The 6,038-nt window shown below is 39.5% G+C and overlaps 1 long non-coding RNA gene across 1 annotated transcript; it reads left to right on the top strand.

Annotated features, from left to right (window-relative positions):
* Window positions 1-616: 616 nt before the first annotated feature.
* LOC111772594 (uncharacterized) lies at window positions 617-4,300 on the top strand. Its single transcript, XR_002806588.2, has 3 exons — window positions 617-740; window positions 2,434-2,593; window positions 2,884-4,300. It is a non-coding gene; the product is annotated as an uncharacterized lncRNA (long non-coding RNA).
* The last annotated feature ends 1,738 nt before the right edge of the window (window positions 4,301-6,038 follow it).

The raw sequence follows: 6,038 nt of genomic DNA, 5'->3' as shown, positions 1-6,038 counted from the left end.
AGAAACCAAGAAACAAATAGCTGGTCTTCACTCCCAAGCAAAATAAATCTTCCCTATCTTTTCTTTATCACAGTGGTTCATTAACAAAACTGCAATAAAAAAATCTTAATGCTTTCTTTAAGTTTGTCATGTGAAAAGAAATCACTTATTTACATTTGATTTCGTAGGGTGGAAATATTTGGCTGTGCTAACAATATGCATCAAGCATATAGACAGCAGGCCAGTGGTGGGTCTTTGTGTTGAAATGATTTTCGTAGCTGTGGCTCTTGGCCTCCAGGAGCATGAAATCTGTTTTTGTTTGTTCAGTATACCAATATCCAGGAAATCAATGCCTCTTCTCCTTATATGTGGAAACTTTTGGTTGAATTTTATTTGATAGCTGGGTCTCCTTCAATGTTGTATATATTTTTGCTTAATAATGGAAAAAGTTGATTAATAGAATGATTAAACGCTAGGCTGAATAGCTATTACTATTCTTACTCATTAAGGTTCATTTAGCCAGAAAATCCTTTTTGCCTCAACCCTTGTTAATAGAATCATTTAAAAATATATTGGCTGATGTTGGTTTGTTTTCTTAAAATGAAAAGTATAATGCCCCGAATCTAATTTTTTTTAGGGTGTTACTACTGTATTAAGGATCTTGTAGGGCATGGAAATCAAGATTCCGCACACGTTTGCACGTGGTACAGCTGAGGATTGAAGCCTGGGATGGATATGTACCAACCGTAGAACCTGCCATGGTAGCTATTACTTTTTATTAAATGACTGATACTCATTCTTTTTCCTGAAAGCCAAGGATAGAAGCTAATTCCAGTTAATTTATGGTTTCATTTCATTGAGTTCCACTTAAATGAGATTTTACTGTAACATGGCCAATTCTGTTATGAATTATAAGATTTATTTGGGGCAAAGTTAATTCTTACAAGCAGAAAGAAAACTAATGTCTTTAAAACTTGAAAGACGAGGCTTCTTAGAACTTATTTTCAGCATGCCACACAGGTCTGCCTGTTTCCAGCAAAACCTAATTCCAGACACCGCTTTTTATCTCTAACTCTGGCTCTGATTGTGTCTTCGCTTTGGTGACACCCTGGCGGCTTCTTTCTGTTGCTCAGAACTTGTCAAAAAAACATGGAACATTCTGATGAGTTCAGTCTCTCTCAACCACCTCTAGGTCAAGTCCCGCTCTCTGAAGGGTTCTTCTGATCCTATGCCTGCTGCCCGAGGTGGTGGGCTTTTGAGCAGGACTTAATTTTGCCTCATTTTAAATCATGTGCTCAATTGCTTTCTTATTCTCAGATAGTGAAAAGCCACCAAAGAATAGCTTAATGCATAAGAAAAAACAAATTTAGGCAAATTATGCATCTGCTCGTAAATAATAGGTTCGTGTTTATGAGGTAGCTAATTCTCCACAATATTAGGCGCTCCTTCAATCAAAGCCGGAGAAATGAAAAGATCCCAGAATTTCTTTGTCATGCTGAAAAGTCGCCCCTGCTCCAGTCGCCTCGTTTTTGAGAAGGGGTATTTGTTCTCTCTCATAATCTGGAAATGCATGTAACTAATTGAAATAAGATGTACTCCTTAAATGATGAAAATAAAAAGTGATCAAAATAGATTTTTGTTATCCGTTGGGCATTGGCAGTTTAAATGCGAACTGCATGGCTTGCAGTGTGGGGAATTAATTATTGGTAATTGAAGTTGTAAGCTTAATTCCCTGCTTGCTTCAATGAAAATGAATCCTTTTATTTAATATTGAAATAAGCACCACTAACCTCATGAACTAGGACAGCACATGCATTCAGCTATTGAGTAATAGTGAATGTTAAAAAAGCTTTATCTTTTAAACACTGAATTGTGATTAAAACAAAACAAGACAAAAACACTGGGAGGCAGATACATTAGCAAACAACATAACGGATGCTGTTGAATACTTAATAGATCCTGCTCTTGTCCACCAGTTAGAAAACACATTTTGTATTCTAATAAAAGTCTAAACCATTAAAAATATATATATATATATTTTTTAAAACTTCTCCTCAGTGAAATGTTTTTATTGACCTATATTGTCATAATGAAGCACGATGACCATTTAGACTGTTAAGCAAGTCAAGTCACTGCCTGGTGTTTCTGCTGTGAGATCTTTCCTTTCACGGCCAAGCATCAGGTGGACTCTGCTTTCTGCCCCACTCTCATCTCGGATCTCTCTCGGCTCTGGCCATCCAGGAATGCCTCTGGGCACTTACACTTACTGTGACTCAGGTCTGGTCTGCTTTCCCAGCCCCCTACATCTGCCCTTGGCCTAATCAACATCTTTTACTCCTCTCAGATCTCAGCTCAAACATTACCCCAGAGATTGGGGCAAGTCCTCCTCTTTTATATTCTTATCACAGTAAGTCATGTTGTAATTACTTGTTTCACGCTTGTCCTTTCTGCCAGAGCATAGCTTCAAGAAGGCAGGGACAGTGTCTGCCTTGTTCACAGCTGCAGCTCCGGTAACTAGTTCAGAGCCTGTACATCCTGGGAATCAAGAAACATGTCTGAGGAAAGGAAGGAGGAAAAGAAGGAAGAATGGAAGGAAAGCTGAATGGTAATAAAGGTCAGTCTGAGACGCTTGGCAAAATTCCCATTTTATAGTCCTGAAGTATCCATCATAGTTATACGACAGGTAATGATTTCTTTTTCTCGTTTTTTATGGGAAATGAGTGGAATTAATATTTTCCAACTTTTTATTTATTGTACTTCATACTAAGTCCCAGGCACACCTTCCCAGAAGACAATTTATCCATATTTCAATAGTTAACACATGCAACTGTGTAATAAGTAATACAAGAAAAATTTCTTGTTCAGAAATTAAACTTGCTTGCTATTTAATGTTTTTTATTACAGAAAATTTAGACAATGAACTTCTCTCAAATGAGAGAGAAGAGTCTGAATCTGCTCTCAGTGGAACCTATCATTTCTGACCTCGGAGAGGTAATAAGAGGCTTCAAGTGCTTTGTTCTTTAAGTAACTGGCCACTGTGTACATTGTTTGGTCATGGGTTGTGGAAAAATCCCCCCGAGTCAGCTCCAAGGAACAAAACGTGGTTGCTTAGACTGTTCAAACCTTCAAAACTAGTCTTCTCAAAAGGCTTGGGCCTAAAGAACACTTGTGTGACCTACATGTTGTTTGCCATTGTCACTGACAGAGAACAAAGGAAAGGGAAGAACCCTTTGATTGGTCTGCATCTCAATAACCTGAAATGTCTGCCCCACTGCTCATTTTAAAAGGAGCAAGAGTAGATCTACGTGGTGTTCCAGGTTAGGATGGTGGAGCGAGCCGCACAGCTAATGCTGCTCCTCCGCAACGTTCCACTAAGACCAGAGGAAAGGGATGTTCTTTAAAGAGCAAAACCCACAGGAAAGACAATACAAGGGCAGTGAAACTTCGGAATCTGGAAAGCAGATTGACAACTGGCAACACCATATACTTCTGTTCTGTACAGAGGGTGTGGAGAGGAGGCTAGAACAGCAAGGTGTCTAAAACAGGAAAGACTGGGTGAAAGCTGTCCCACTGGGTTAGATCTCTACGTCTCCACTCCATTGCACATTGCTATGGTTGAATAGATAGAGTATTTACGTTCAATATGTGCATATCTCAACTACATAGTATAGTAGTTTATTCTCAGGAGTAGATAGAGCAGGCCTCCGGACTGTGGGACATCAGGCACACGTGAGAGCAGATGTATTATTCTCACACCAAACACAGACAGACTGCATGACCGAATGCTAGATGCTGAGGACTTCTCTCTCTTCCTCGGCTTGGCTCCCAGAATGCCAGAAGCCCTACTACTTCCCTCTAGGCAGGAGATTAGAAGGTTATTTTCTGCTAAACATAACCAACCTAGGAGGAAAGATTTTAAAATATTGACATCAGGAGTTCACCAACAAACAGCCCATCCAGAACACCTGAGAGTGTCACTCACAGTAAACAAGCCTCACATATAAGAAAGGATGACCAGATACTTGAGGGAGACCTCTAACATGGAAGACAGAGGCCAAAACCAACAAACGGAAGAAAGGAACTTGGAGAAAATAGAGACTATAGAAAGAGAAGAAACCTTCAACAAAACTATTAGTATCCTCAGAGAAATCAGAAGAAATGATTACCCTTGTGAAACTAGAAAATGGTACTACACAAAACGGAAATTCAAAGTAAAAAGAGATCTTGAAAGTTAAAAAATAGCTGAAATGAAAAAATTCGATAGAAGAATTGGAAGATAAAGTTGAAGAAAGTTCTGAGGAAGTAGAGCAAAAAGACAAAAGAGAAGGAAGACATAAGGAAAATCAAAGGAGCAGAACTGAAGGGCCAACACCTGAGTAATGGATGTTTTTTCCAGGAAAAGAGCACAGAGGCAACAAAGTGAAAAATCATTAACAAAATAAGTTAACAAAAATTCTCATAACTGAAGACAGGAGTTGCCAGGTAGAAGGGGCCCCCTAAGTGCCTCCCCAAGAAAATTTGAGTAGATCTATGTCAAGGAACATCATCGTGAAATTTCAGAACACTGGGGACCAAGAGAAGGGTCTATCAGCTTCCAGAGGGAAAAAAAGGTTACATACAAAGGATCAGGAATCAGAATGACTTCAGATTTCACAACTGCAGCAAGACAAGGGAGAAAGACCTTCAAAATTCTCCAGGAAAAGTCTTCCTACTGCAATTCTAGATTCAGCCAAACTGTCAAACACATATGAGGGAAGAATAAAGACACTTTCAGATATGCAAAGTCTCAAAAACTTAATTCCCATGTACTCTTTCTCAAGAGCGTAGTGAGGATATACTCCTACCAAAATCTAAGAAAAAAAATCAAGAAAGGGGAAGAGTGCTGAAGAGTTTGTTTCTGCACCCTAACCAGTGTTATCAGAGGCTCACTTGTATGGACTGTTCAACCAACAGAGTCGCCAGCAGGAGATGTGGAGGAGAGGAGGCCGAAGGCAGCTCGGGGCCCTGTCAGGATAAAGAGGCCTCTGAGGTACCATAGCATGCATTCTACCACTCATTTCTCAGGGATTTCTCTCTCTCCCTCACTTTCTCTTCTGCCTTCTTAATTCTCTCCTACTTTCTTACTCTTTCGCCCCCTCCTTCAATGAGCGATCTTTGACATAGCCTCCATCACCACGCTTAACCATGAAAAGGGCAGTGAGGCCAAAAGAGGCAAGGCAGCACAACGGATAACAGAGCATGGATTATGGAGTTAGACAACACCGGGTTCAAGCTCTAGTTCTGCCATTTAAAAGAGGGATGACCCCAGGCAAATTACTCACCTTTACTGTAATACAAGAAAAAGAAAGATCATTGTATCTACTTCATGTACAGGTTGATTAAATGTGGTAACAAATGTAAAATCTTAGAATAGTGAGTGGTATATTAAGCTCTCAATAAATGGTAGCTATAATTAACATAAATTAAAAGTGCCATTCCCCCAGGACAGCCAGATTGCTCCCAATTCCCCAGTTTACAAACATAACAAAAAACATCTTTATGTGGCATTTATGGTAGTCAATAGTACTATCCTCCAAATGTTTCCAGTCTCATTTCTCAGCACATGGTAAGATGTACTTCCTAGCTATTTACTTTCACCTTGAAGGTAGATGCAGCCAAGAGACTGCTTTGGTCAAAGAAATATGAGTTGAATTGATTTATACTACTTGCGGGTGAAAGTACCTTCCCCTTTAACTGTTGCATCTTGTAAGACAGTAATATTGTATTATCATAGTGCACATTTTGGGCACAGGTATCATTTCTTATATTATACATAATCACATCACCAATGTAGCCAGCGTCAATGGATTGATTCCAGAAGTTTGAGTGATCTTTCCTATGCAATTATGTAACATTGTAATGTGTCTACTTTAGTATTTCATGCAAACAGCATGAGCTCCAGTTATACCTATTTCAGCAGTAATCCACCCTGCCAATCTCTGTCTTTTACCTGGTGCATTTAGACCAACATTTACAGTAAGTCTGGGCGTGTGGGCTCGAGCCTGCCATTTGTTGCCTGT

The sequence above is a fragment of the Equus caballus genome, chromosome 2, assembly GCF_041296265.1.
Source record: "Equus caballus isolate H_3958 breed thoroughbred chromosome 2, TB-T2T, whole genome shotgun sequence".
In the NCBI taxonomy this organism is placed as follows: Eukaryota; Metazoa; Chordata; class Mammalia; order Perissodactyla; family Equidae; genus Equus; species Equus caballus.
The sequence above is the reverse complement of the archived record's forward strand: the minus strand, read 5'-3'. Positions and strand labels throughout refer to the sequence as shown.